This window comes from Hydra viridissima, unplaced genomic scaffold (genome assembly GCF_058129835.1).
Source record: "Hydra viridissima isolate aposymbiotic clone 2 unplaced genomic scaffold, HvirCarnegie_v1 scaffold_9, whole genome shotgun sequence".
Taxonomy (NCBI): Eukaryota; Metazoa; Cnidaria; class Hydrozoa; order Anthoathecata; family Hydridae; genus Hydra; species Hydra viridissima.
Window position 1 is genome coordinate 17244402 of NW_028324308.1, and position 14846 is coordinate 17259247.

At 27.6% G+C, this 14846-nt stretch overlaps 1 long non-coding RNA gene and 2 pseudogenes across 2 annotated transcripts; 2 read left to right on the top strand and 1 right to left on the bottom strand.

Moving 5' to 3' along the window:
• Positions 1 to 14846, top strand: part of LOC149884326 (uncharacterized) — a 395582-nt pseudogene that overhangs the window by 153729 nt on the left and 227007 nt on the right.
• On the top strand, positions 2893 to 13496 carry LOC149884334 (uncharacterized). The gene is made up of 3 exons (XR_016455875.1): positions 2893 to 3053; positions 4951 to 5031; positions 13279 to 13496. It is a non-coding gene; the product is annotated as an uncharacterized LOC149884334 (long non-coding RNA).
• On the bottom strand, positions 5508 to 11383 carry LOC149884335 (uncharacterized; annotated as a pseudogene). The gene is made up of 8 exons (XR_016455528.1): positions 11363 to 11383; positions 10684 to 10849; positions 10312 to 10401; positions 9713 to 9892; positions 9363 to 9427; positions 9099 to 9196; positions 8900 to 9006; positions 5508 to 5694 (listed from the first exon to the last, which is right to left on the bottom strand). The product of XR_016455528.1 is annotated as an uncharacterized LOC149884335 (transcript).

Here is a 14846-nt window from a genome sequence, read left to right on the forward strand (position 1 = left end):
TACCTGACTTTATATAGAATTCCAATACTTTTTGCCAATTTAGTAGAAATAAAGTCGATATGATACTTCCATGTAATATTTTGATCAATGTAAATGCCTAAATATCTTGTGACCGACTCCTTTTTTATTTCAATTTTATCAATAAAAAGTTTAGGTAAATTATTTGGTAAAAAACGCTTTTTTGCGAGAGAGTGGAAAAGGATCCATTTTGTTTTGTCAATTTTTAAAGTTAACTTGTTGCACTTAAACCAGTTGGAGATGCGATTGAGTTCTTCATTCATATTTGAAAAAAGCTCATAAATGTCACTGTTTGACAGAAATAAATTAGTATCGTCGGCAAACATGATACTCATAAGGTTAGAAGCTTTATTTGAATCATCTATATAGACTAGAAACAAAAGTGAACCTAGAATAGAATCCTGTGGTTTGACACCTGTCAAAATGGCCGCCAATTAAACAAGTGTTGCTAACTTATATTACTATACTTCTAAAAAAAAACACCATTTACATTAATACTAGTTTTATTTATTAAGAGACTTGGTTATTTAAGATAAATCGTCAAATTTAGTAGGTTATAGGAATTAGTTACATTAAGCTTTGTATTGTTTTAAGGCATATTAATACTTTTAACCCTCTCATTTATTTTGTTTATTTGTTGGGAAGAGTGTATCGTTTTTTAACGGAATCAATTGTTCCCTAAACATATACGTTGTATATACTAAATATACATATACGTATATGTTCCCTATACTATGTTCTAACTTCAAAAGGATTGAGGGTTTGAAAATTTGCTCAGACCGTTTTTTTTTTTGTTTTTTTGATGATTGAAACATAATATTGGGTGGTGGCTGCGAAATAATATTAATATTCTTAATAAATCTTAATTTTTAGAAAATCACTTATAGCTTACAGCCACCCTAGTGTCCAGGTTCGTAATTACCTGTATTCAATTTTTAGTAAGACCAAGTTTAATTTTTCATCTTTTCCTTACCCATCTTTATGATTAAGCGTATCAATAACAACTGCAAATCTTTATTGATCTTTTGCAAAAATTCGGTTCGCAGAGTTCATAAAGGACTTTTTCTTCTATAGCTAACGTATTAAAAAGTTGAAAAGTGCTATTTTAGCTACATCAAATTTTTCATTTAACCTTTATCATTATTGTTATTATATTATAATTGTTACATTTATCCATTTATTGATTGAAAAACAACATCAAGCTGCAATAGTGTCAGTAAACACATTAATTAGTTTCCAGCCAACATGTTAAGTTCAAAACTGTGATCTTTAGGTCACTCTCTCAGAAAAATAGAATTTTTTAGTTTTAGTCTTTTTTTGCTCCAACAAAACTATTATTTGCATGTTAAATTCCATCAATCTTAATTACAACCCAGAAAACACATGGACGTCGGTCCAATGTCTTGCCAACATCTTTTATATCAGCTTTAGATCGACATCGTTTTACTTCATCGGCCCGATGTCGGTCCGACAAATAAAGTAAATTAACTTATGTTCCATCAGAAAACATAATCGGCTTGATGTCTGCGAACATACCATAAAATGACTTGTTTTGTGAATTTTTACAATGCGTAGGCGTAATGATACTAAGAGTGGTATTATTATAATGATACTAAGTGTCGCAAATTGACGCATTACTTAAGTAATGAGTAAATTTGCGACAACTGTCTTAAAAACGTCTTAAAAAAAGTCTTATAGTTTTTATTACCAATATTTTGAAATTTTCTGCTGAAGTAAACTTTAGACTTAAACTTAGTATTTTAGACTTGAATTCTTTATCAAAGTTTACCTTTAAAATAAATTGAAAGGAAAGTTTTTTTTAACTATTAAATTTATTTTGTAGACTTAATTTATAATTCCAAAAATGAAATAAAACTATTGCTAGAAATTTACAAAACGTGTATTTTGTAATATTTATATGTATATACATATATACATATATATATATATATATATATATATATATATATATATATATATATATATATATATATATATATATATATATATATATATATATATATATATCAACTTGTGCTATTTTTAGATATTTTGTTTAAATATGTATTTACTAACTTTTGAATCAAATTACACTTTTAGAGTAATTTAGATTATCCAAAAAGAAAGTTTCTAGTTTTTAAAAAAACCATTTGAAGTGATAGAGATTGGATTCTTCTTATCGCGTAAAGTCTTCTCTCAGACTTATTTCCTCTGAGCCTGAAAGAAGACTTTCACATTTAATTGGCTACATAGGTACATTAAAGCAAGTGCATTGAGAGCTACCATCGAGCGAGGGAAGGTAAAGTGTTGCTGACGCACCAATCGCTGAAATCGTTTGGCAAGCGTTGCTCACGCAATATAAAAGGTTATCATCAAGCAGACGAAGGAAGCGTGATGTAGTACGAAACATTTATACTTTTAGATGTCAAATTACAGTTTATCATTTAATTCTTTTTATATGCTACAACAATGTAAAAATAATAACATTTCGCTGAGTACAATTCAGCTTTTGTGTTAAAGCTTTTCTTCGTTTGAAAACAATGAACGATATATTTATTTTGTGGATTGTTTTAACTTCCTTGGAAAGAAATATTTTCAACTGATTATGAATCACATTGGTGCAGAGAGTTTTAGAGTTTATGTTGCCATAAGAACCAATTATTGGTCGCTTTTAACATGCAGAGATTGCCTTACCAATCGATAACGTCGTGAACATTGATATAATATTTTGGAATCGAGTAAATTGATGAAAAAGTGTTTCGTGATGCTTAAAGATCATAACCAATTTAATTTAAACTTTTAAAAACTATTATTGCTAAAAAAAGGTACCATTTTCTCAATATAAAAAAGTTGACGATCCAGGTTTGGATAAGAAATTATTCTTCAGTGAAAATGGGGGTGGAGGGAGTGTATGATTACCGTAAAGTTTAGAAAAGAAGCGAAAAGCAAAAATATGGCGTCCATTCTTGCACTCATTAAGAGAACCTGGGCTCAAGAACCAGTTATTTTTGTGTCAATAGCCTTTGGAGCTATCAGTAAAAATATATTTTTTTGAAATTAAGTTTTATACTTTTTTAAACTTATCTATTTAATATGTTGCCAGAACTCTGTATTTACCCTAACAAAATAGAGCAAGATCTAAATTACTTATTTGGAGATTGACGTTTAACTATTTGTCCATTTCACCATGTACTAACTCTGTTGGTCATAAGTCAGGCGACTGAGTTGTACACTTGTACACTCTTTTAGATCTCTTTCGTCTTTTGAGCATTGAACGAGCAATGCCAACAATAATTTTCATTAAATCTTTCTGTAATTTGTGGCGGTATTAGATGTTGATTTTCTCTAGACAAAACTTTAGGATAATGATCATAAATTTAACATAATGATCTTCAGCACTTAACGTTATTTAAGTAATCCAACTTTGTCTCCTGTTTAAAGGTTATTTGTCCTTTTTTGCAGAGAATATTGTGTTGTTTTGAAATTTGCCATACACTCTACCTTTCCTCCTTAAGAACACATATTGCACTTGTTTTTGTAATTCTTAATTACTTTCTTTTCTCCATCAGAGATAAAAAAAGAAAAAGAACTTTTTAATACCAGTTTTTTTTAAGTGTGCTTTCTTTTCTGCACTACAGTCCAATAAGAAAACTAACACTTTGATAGCAAAATGAAATAATTTTGAGCTGAATGTCAATTACATTTTGTATGTTTACATTTATGTAAATATGCAATGTATGTATGTATGTATGTATGTATGTATGTATGTATGTATGTATGTATGTATGTATGTATGTATGTTTGTATGTATGTATGTACTTATGTATGTGAATCTATACTATTGACAAAAAGTTTTGAGTTACATTAAAAATTATGCATTTCCTTGTATTTTTGTGTAAAATACGAGTTTTCGAAGACATTTTGTGAGTAAGTTGCAAAGAACTGTATGTAATGAGTGCATTATAATTTAAAATCTATTTCTATTTGTACAAAAATTTATGTTTTTCAAGTTGATAGTGGCTACCAAAATTGTATTTTCATTAAATAAACTTCCATTCCCTTTAACAACTGATTTTCTGAGTCGTTATTAGATTCTTCAGAACATTTTGTAAAATTTTTTTTTTTTAGCTGTTAAACAATGATTTCAGATATTACAGTCTTATTCTTCCCATAGCTATTTAATGACATTTAAGTCTGTGGATTAAGGTAGCCATATTATAATTTGTAGCTAGCCCTTGCATTCTTTTTTTTCTATATATTTTCTACATACTATTGCAGTATGTTTTGGGTCATTATCCTGTTACAAAACAAAGCCTTTTCAATTATATGCAGCCCTGATGCATTATTCTTGAAAATATCTCTCTAATCCTCCTTAAATAGTTAAGAAATATGAAACTATATTATTTACTTGACTTTTTTTCAAAAAATTTGAATCTTTTATTCAAGAAGTAAGATAACAGATAAAAATATTAATTCCAAAATTTACCATACATATCCATTTAAGTGGTCCAATCATAATTAATTTGCTTAAAATGAAGTTTCTTACTACAGATTTTCCTACTACAGTTTCTTTGTATAATAATAATTATTTGTCTTAATAATGTAACAGTTATTTAGCTTCAAATTAAATATTTTTTTAAAAATTTCAGATATTCTTTTAAAGGTCTTTTAACTGCAATAAGATAACAATTATCTTTAATTAATTTATGTGCAAATTCAAACAAAAGTTTGGAGTAGTCTTAAACTTTTGGTTGCTAGTGTATTTGTGCCTTTATTGATGTTTTAATGATAAAGTTTATAATTTGCAATCTTCCATCATTATAATCATAATTTGCACAACAAAAAAAGTCTAATTTTTTAGGTAATAGATTTGAAAATTCAAATGTTTTTTTTAGTTTTTTCTTCTAAAACTTTATTCTATTGAATTATTAGGTTTTCCTTTGTTTTATCTTGGTCCATACACACAAAAATCAATGGATGAAATGAAGAACTGGCCATCGATGGAGAATTTCTGTGAGTTTGTACTTTGATTTTATTTTAAAAGTTAAAATATGTATTTTTTAAAAGTCGTAAAATTAGTTTTTGCCATTATTGTTTAATTTTCACTTTTTTTTTTTTCGTTGTTATTAATATTATCTTTTTTTTGCGACTGAATTCTTGTTATTAGTTCACTTGAATTTTCTATCACCTGAAAAATAAAAGAAATTTTGCACAGAGCTTTTATAATAAATTTTTAACTCGTTGTTGCGCAAAGCTAAGTAAATTATTTGTTTGGATTTCTTTCGATAAGTAATTCCTGCTCTTTTTACATGGTAACTATTTAACTTTAGGTTGAGAAATGAATTTTTTTTTTTTTTTCAAAGTGCAAAATTCAAAATCCTCTGATTACTTTTGTATTTTTTTAAAAATATGCATAAAGTGCCTAAACTATGCCTTCTAAAAGTTTAATCTTGATAAAAAAAAATCATAACCAATTGTTATTTGAAAATTTAAGTTGATATGTTTTCTTGGTATTTTTTGCCGTTTAAAATACCATCCACAATGTGGATACAACCCACAGCATCTCTTGTCATGCATCCCCACATCATTACACTTATGGGATGCTCCATTGTAACCAATGTGAACTCAGGTGAAAGATCTTCACTGGGCCTTCTTCTCACATAATTGATTCCATCACTTCCAAAAATGGAAATTTTGCTTTTATCAACTCAAATAACTCTTGCCCAGTCTTCCTTTGTCCACTTCTTGTGTTCTTTTGCCCAAATCAAATGATTCTTTCTTTTTTTGTTTAAATGTTTTTTTTCTGGGTCTTCTTGCTTTTAAACCATTTTCAAAAAGCCTTCGGCAAATTGTTCTTGAACTAACCGAAACTCCGGCAGCCTCTAAATCATTTTTAATTTCAGCTGAAGTTGCTCTTTGGTTCTTAAGTGGCTTCGGTTCTTAACTCCAGATTTTGTTGCTCCATTTTCCAACTTTTTGGCGATTTCCATGTCGAATAACCTTCTCCACGTAATAAACAATATCCTTTCGCTATTGTAAATAAAAGTGCAATTTTAAAAAACACACTAAATCTTCAAGAGCATTGTCGACTTTTCACCAGCAATTGTTGAAACTCAACGAAATGACTACAAAACAATGATCTTGTATTTATAGCTTAAAAGATTTATGGATAAAAATATTAATTAGTTACATAATTAACTATTAGTCATCACAATAAATAGACTAAATTTCACAAAAGCACAAAAATAATTAGACATTCACCTTTCACTAGAGAAACCCATTAGCAGAGCAATGACTCATTTTTGATACCAATTAACTATAATAATCCATAATTATGTTTAAAATTGATATAAACGATTAAAATTTGCGATTTCCAATAAGCCAAATAATAGATGATGTGGTTTAAATATAAAAATAAATAATTAAATCCACCAAATGCATGATATGTCAACTTTTCTAAGAAAAATGGTAAAAGTTACATTCCTATGGCCACTAGTGTATTAAAGATATTAAATTTTATATTGAAGAGTAGTTAAAAGGATAAGCATGAAGTGTGTCTGGTGACATGAATTGCTTATCGAAGGCTAATTTTTTTTTGTTTTGAAGTCTATTTATATGAATTTGTTAGTTAATTTATTAATTAAAAAATTCAGATAAATAGACTTCATTAATTTCTTATTTTGAATTTCTTAATTGTTTTGAAAAGTTTTGGAATTAAAGGACAAATAACTTCCAAGAAACTAATGGAGGCTGATAATAAATCTTCTATTATGGTGTTAAAACAGTGTAAAAAACTAAGAAAAATCAAAAAAGGCATAGTAGATGTTGAGGTTTCAAATGAAAAACAACATTCATATATCTGGTGGTTTTTAAGCATTATTTTTTAAATACTTTGTTAAAAGTCTCGTTTCCCAGGTTTAATAATTTTTGAGACATTCCACATTTCAAAATATGGTTTTTTAAAAATGGTATGGATATATGAACTGAAATTTTCAGGACATTTTTATAAGACATTGATAAATCATTTCTTATTGGATTTTGTAATATAAAGAGCAAATTTCAGATTTATATGAAATTTAGTACTTATTTGATTGACTAAATAAATAAACTCTGAAACATTTCGCATAACTTTCGAGTTATCGAGGCAAATAAAAAAATCCTATGACAAATGAAAATATTATATATAATAAATATTTTTGCAAAATTTCGAAGCTCTAGAATTATTATATAGTGAGATATTATGTTTTCTAACACACCCCATTGTTTGAAGTTTAACTAATTTATTTTTGAATGATTTTTTTTTTTAATTCTTTGAAATAGAATCACGTTTTACTACAAAATATCAATAAATAGCTTAAAATCAAAAAATAAATTATTTCTAGGGTTACCACCTTCAGTCCTGTATCACCAACACAGTATGCATGTGTAAGATATCATTCAAAAAATTTATTTTTAAAAATTTTAGAGACTTTTAACTCTGGTCAGCTTGTCGCAACTACTGTCCACTTGTTTTCCTTGTGAATTAATTGCAGAAATGTTTTTGAATTTTAGATCTTAAATGTGGATCAAATAAACTTTTATGAATCACCTTTTTTAAATTTTATTAGGATAGTAACAAAAAACTATCTTTATATTGGCAATTATACTTCTTCGGAAGTAAGACCAGAACTTTATAACTTTAAAGTATATAACTTTAAAGTATAGCCATAAAAATGTTAGGGCTATTCTTTAAAGTTATATAGTGGCTATTAGCTATACAATTTAGGACATTTACATGCTGCTAGGGCGTTGCTAGGGAAAAGTAACAGCAACCAGTTCACAATTATATCAATATGTTGACAATCATATTAAAAAAACTTATTCATGTTATACATTTTTGATAAGGTATTAAAATTCTTAAATATAATAGAAATGTTTTTTTTTGAAAATTTCATCAAAAATCAACATTTATTTCTAAGGTTACCACCTGAAATATAAAATGCCAAAGTCTTCAAAAGTTATAAGTGATGAAAGCAAGTGCCAAAATTCGGACAAAATTACTGAAGCCATTAAATATAAAATAAAAAACTCAAACAATAGTCCTCAAATTCAACTGAACAAAACACTGACTCCAGTGTCTTGGTCCAGAATGTATGCTGCTGAATGCTTTGACGTGATGGAATCAAAAAATTCGTAAAGCACGAGGTTTAAAAAAAGAGAAAGGTATTTTATCAATTCAAGATACCAAAAAAGGAAAAATGTAGTGAAAAAATTTGCCGATTATCATGTTGACGAGTTTATTAGGCGAATGCAGGAAACAAAGGCTGCATAAGTATGAGCACAAACAATCATATGCAAAAACATTTTATACTGCCCAGCAAGCACACAACGTTGAAATAACGTTGATCGACGTTGATCAACGTTATTTCAACGTTGTGTGCTTGCTGGGTAACCCAGTCGGCAATCAGCGTTGAAATAACGTTGAATTAACGTTGAAACCTAACGTTGAATTTACGTTTAAGCAACGTTTAGAATGAAAGTTTTTTTCAACGTTGATTTATCAACGTTAAATCAACGTTCGGTTCAAACGTTAAATCAACGTTCAATCGACGCAAAATACGTTATAAGAACGTTGAATTTACGTTGAAATAACGTTTAGAATGACAGTTTTTTTCAACGTTGATTTATCAACGTTAAATCAATCTTCAATAGACTCAATTAATTGTGTCTATTGGACTATCAATGTATATTAAGCGTATAAAATATACTCAGTCTACAGTTAGACTATTTTTAGTTAAGTTTAGTTAGACATATATTTGTAAAGAAAAAGATAACATTTGTTTATGATATATATATATATTTAAATATTACATATATTTACATATATTTGAATAAAATCAACACAAATTTCTTTTCTTTACTGCCACCTTTTCGAAATGAGCATATTTTAGGAAGTCAATATTCCATCAATCAAAGTTTCTGTCGCTCCATTGTTTATAATAGTAGAAGCTGTAAAAAAAAAGAAAATATAAAGTAAAAATCAAAAAAGGAAGATTTGAAATAATGAATGGAAAAGTTTCACATAATTTATAAAGATATACCTTTAACAATGTAAAAATATAAATTAGTGTTCTTAAAGCATATTTTTCCATCTTTGCCTTTCATATTCATTGAGGCCATAAAATTGTTTGAAAATATTCTAAATTTTTAAAAGATAATGTAACTGTGAAATGATTATAAATAAATAATAATTTTTCAAATATTTAAATTGAATTTATTATGAAATAAATTTTTTCTAAAATTATTAAACAAATAAGTTTTGTAAAAAGTAATTATGAATGTGATAAGAGCTATCAGTTAATTACCTCAGCATAATTTTGTGTATTCTATCTTTTGAAGATGTTCCTTCAATTAATTGTAGCTGATTTACCTACAAAAAACATAAAGTAAATCTAACATTATGGTTTGGGTCAAATATGATATCAAAACATTGAACTATTTCAGATCTCTAAGACAAATTTTAATAAAGTGATCCAGGATTTTTCTAGGACAAATTCCAAGTTCCAAGTATTTTCCAGGACAATTTTTTCCTATATAATTCAAGAACTTTTTAATGTTTTTAAGGACTGTTGTCCATCTTAACAATCTTTTTTTAACTAAAGGGTAATGTTCAATAACTAAATAACTATTTAATAAAGTACTTATTACAACTCACCCATGATGAGCGCACTTTTTCATCATCTAATGCTTTATCCACTTCAGTGAACTCCACTTCTGATAAAATTACCCTTATTTGGGTTACAAATTCACTATTAGAAGCAGGCTCAGTCACTGTTTTGATTTCGCATCTCATTTCTTATATTGGTAAGTAGATACAACACTTTCTTTTGAAACTCTACAAATTTTGTTAAGTTTTACAAAATAATTTTAGTATTTGCATAGTAAAGAAATTTTTCAGTTTTTAAAACTTTTAAATCTTATATGAATTTTATATTTCTACAAAAAAAATAAATTTAAATAAAAATTTACTTTAAAATATAAAATATCATACTGCCTTCAGACATTGGAAGCTTATCAACTTTATCTAATTTCTGTAGTTTATTTCTATTTTTCTTTACTTCATTGTGTGGTAAATTGTTTTTAACTAATTTCTTTAAACAAATTGAACTTAAAACACATAGATTAAAAAAGCTTTGTCAACACTTTGTATCACAATCAGTTGAATATTACACTTTATATTATAATTGTATCTTTTTTTTAAAAATAACACAATGTTATTTTAAATTAATTAAATAAATTTAATGAGACAATAACCTTTATCTTGAAAAGAAGAATTGATATCTTCTTGGAAAAACTTTTGGCAAGGTGAGTTTAGGTTCTTTCCATACGCATCAACTTTTGGCTCTAAAATTATAAATTGAAAGTAAAATTAAGTTACACAAACCATTAAAATATATATTTCATAAATACAACAATATGATAACATGTCATTGTATATATGAAATCATATATACAATGTATATATGATTTCTTAATAAACTTAATATATATATATATATATATATATATATATATATATATATATATATATATATATATATATGTATGTATGTATGTATGTATGTATGTATGTATGTATTGTATGTATGTATGTATGATAATTCCAGCATATAAACTAATGCCTACTTGGAAAATAACCAGGAAATTCTCTTTGTTTATATTTTCTTTGTTTATATTTTCGAAGAAAATCACTATCCTCATTGTCACTTTTTTCTTCTGTGGTTGTGAACTCAAAATTTTCACAATCCTGTTTGCTTTCTGTGGAAATGGAAAAGTTATAACAGCTCTTTCTCTTAGCCCATTAATTAACTTTAATACAATAACAAAATAACTTTAAGAAATAGATGTAATACCAGAAGAGAATTTAACTTTTATTATTGGAAACTTTTCCGATTCCGTGTCATACTGAAAGATTATTAACCGATTTCGTGTTATACTAAAAGATTATTTCAATTACTTTTTGGCTTTTACTTATTTTACTTTAAACACCAACACAACGCATAGTTATTTAAAAACGGAGTTTTTTTGTCAACGTTGAAATAACGTTGAAAAAACGTTTACTGAGCAACGTTTAAATAGTAACGTTATTTTAACGTTTAGATTTGGTTAACCAACGTTGAAACAACGCTTCAACCAAATATCAACGTTGAAACAACGTGAAGATGCCGGCTGGGTAAGCAACCTTAAAAGAGTTTAATATATAACATTCAAAACAAAGTTTAAACTGAAAAAATTTTTCAAGTTCTGTAGTCTAAATGGTTACAGCAAAGTCATCTGGAACCCATTTAGTTTGTGTCTATCTTACACCAAAACACAGCATAGGCATCATAGAAGCCTCTAAATTTTCACCCGTCAACAAAAAAATCTATTAAAATGGCTGCCCGAAGTTTTAAAACAGAAATTCTGATCACTTGGTATTAGTTAAAACTTTTATAGCATTTGTTTGATAAGACTGTTCCAATGATATGTATTGACAAGATGTCTAACTTCACAAAAATTCTGTAAGAAAAAGTGAAGCAAGTTTAAAGTTTCTAATGCCGTTAGCCGTTTTATTTAAACTGACAATTATTCATTTTTGTTTTGCTTTTATTTATCATTGCTTCATCTTAAGGCTGGCAAAACAAATCTGGCTGGCAAAAAATTTGCTTCACTGCGGAAGCGAGAGTTAGATATCTAGTTAATATATATGATTGGACTGTTTATGATAAAGTAGCTACTTCACGCGTTGGCAAATTACTAAACAAATTACACCAAGGTAAAGGAAATTAGTTGTCGGCACGAACAGATTTTATCATTTTTTCAAGACGAACATTTGTAAATTTTTTAAACTTTTTTCGTGTTTTCAATGATAATATAGACGTGTAAGGATAATTTTTTTTGAATTACTAAAAAAAGTATAGCAAAATATAAAAAAGCTTAAATAAAATTTTTTGTCGAGATCTTGTTTCATTCTATACCTAGGTCCTTCATTCACCAGCCTTAATTTTGTGTATTTTTTTAGTATTTTTTCGATATGTCGCCATTTTTTGCCTCGACTACTCTATAAGCTTAATATATATTCAACAATGCATTATTTTTTTAGTAGGTGTATTTTCTAATAAGATTTTTTATAATTCATTTGATAATGCAAAACCTTTTAAAAAGTTATTCAAATTTATAATTATCTTGCAAAATGCGGCTAGATGTTTCATGTTTTCGTCTTTCATATTTCATATATTATTTCATTTGTCATAAAAAGCACAAAACAAACCTTTTGTTTTTGTCAAATAAAAATTAGTTTATATATAGCTGGTAAATCATGTTATGTTAAAATTAAATACTTAGTTATTCTTGTGGTTTGCCATAAATTGGTTTTGCTGAATTCTTTAAAACTGTGACAAATTATTTTTTTCTTTATTGTATTTACATTCATTTTATGTATAAGTTATTTGTCCTTAACTGTATATATTTCTGTTGTTAAACATAAAAATAGAAAGTTCAATATAATATTTATTGATAAGTTATAATATTCATAAACTGGATGTCTGCAGCAATATACAAGTTGGAGTGGTTCCCTGGTCATGAAATCATTGTCCTCTAGGTAGCTACAAAACTAGATGATATTTTGTACTATTTATTATATCTCTACTTACACATGTACTAAAGTAGTTAAAGTAAATGATCTCAATTTCTATATCATCATCAGCGCTATTTCTTAAAATATTAAGAATGTCTTGCTATATAAAATCAAGCTTAAAACTTGGTTCTATTGCTGTTATCTTGAATAACTAAAAGGAAGTTGATGTGACTGGTTAGACGAGACCAAAAATTTTCGACGAATCCGACAGACTTCAATATAATTTAATTTCTATTGTTTAAAACAAAAGATTTGTAACAATACGCAACGAACATGGTTCGCAAAAAAATCAATATCGTTGCACGTACATCTCTTATACGTCTTATACGTGAGCAATTATACGAGTTCTAAGCCTTTAGAGCAAGAGTTTTAGCTTTAATTGCTTTAATTTACAACTTAATATCTTGTTTTTAAATAGATTAATAGATATCTAATGCTTAACTGTTTTTGTCTGCTTATCGAGTTCAATTTGGTTATCAAGTCAACATTGACTTTTATATCATAAAACGATGGGGTGTGTAAAATTTAACATTAAATTTTTAGAACTAAAAATGTTATGTTTCTCATTTCTTCTTTTTAAGTACCTTTTCTTTATTTTCAACCAGATAATATCCCACCGGAGAAAGATCGCATTTTCGAAGATATGCCGAAGAATAAGTGGGAAATTCCTCGTTGGGAACCGAGAAAATACGACAGTTAAAAGCAAAATTTTCGAATGAATAAACTTTTCCTTAATCTGAAAAAAAAATTTTATCACAGTTTTTTTCTTCGAAATTATGCTTGAGAATTAGATTTCTGAAAATTAGAAATTTGCATTTTTGAAGATGAGATTTTTTTATATATAAGCAAAAACAGCTCTTAAGTTATTTAGCTTTGTATTATTCGGAAGATTTTTTGCTTTTATCACTGGTTCAAAACGTTTTGAGGCCTCTAAAGAAAAAACCCAATTTACTTTTCACTGTTGTCAAGGTTATAAATTTAGTTGAACTTGGATGATAAATTTGTTTTCTTTTGAATTCGAAAGGAAATTGTAAGATTTTGATTTTCTTAATTTGGTTTTCTCAAATAATTAACTTGCAAAACAAATTTCATTATAAAAAAAGAGTACCTAATATCAGGAATATGGATCGTATAAGTCATCATTTTAGAGATCGGTATTTAAGTAACACTTTTGGTTGTGTGTTTTTAGAAAAAACTTGTACCGAGGATTTTTATATACTCATCATTATGATGCATTAAAAAGAGTTCTTACGGCTAAGTTTTCTAAACTTATAAGGCATATAAATATCCTTCTTTCTAGATTTTATAAGTCTAAAAACAAATCCTCCAGCAGATTTCCTGTAATTCTGTAGTGCTGTTTAGGTCAACTGCTCGGTCCTAATTTAAGCACTTTTGAGAAAGTTGCGCAAGAAAAAAAACATTCTATACTTGGGATAGCAAGTCAATCATCATGTTAATCAAAATTATTGGTCATGGTTTACAATTAGGACGTGATGGACCAGAGCTAAACTAGAATTAGTTTCAGCTTTGGGGTCATTCATGAAATACGCATTAAACGATCTAAATTCAACCTCCCTTTTTTAAATTTGCACGTTTTAAAGGCTTTCTAGCCTGCATGCAGTATGTAAGAAATGCAATACCTGTAACTAATGCCCTAGTATTAGTCGCAGGTATTGCATACCTCGTTACCCAACAAATCTTTTATAGGTCGGCAAGTACATATTAGAAGGGACGGGATGCTAGGAAATCTCCTTTGGTTTTTTTCTCCACATTAGGCGTTGACATTCCTTTATGATAAACACTCTTGAAGTAGATTGATAGTTTTGCCTTACTAACATCGTACGTGCATATGGCAGCATTCTTTGAAACGCTTCTGATTGATTTCAGCTGGTTTAAAAAAGGTTTACATGTTACATCGCAATATTTTGAGTTAAATTAAGACGTTAATCGTTACGACGAATAAAAGATATGTTAATGAGAAGATTCGGTATTGTAGGCAAGTGGTTGTTGGGCGTTTCACAACGATAGTTTTAATGCATACCTCAGGCAAAATATCAATACCTTAGTGGAAGTATCCTTTTTCCAACTCGATGTTAATTTCACACTAAATTTCAGATTTTTTTTTTATTATTTTTTTTCAGTTTTATATTAAATTAGTCGTAATGCAATAAAG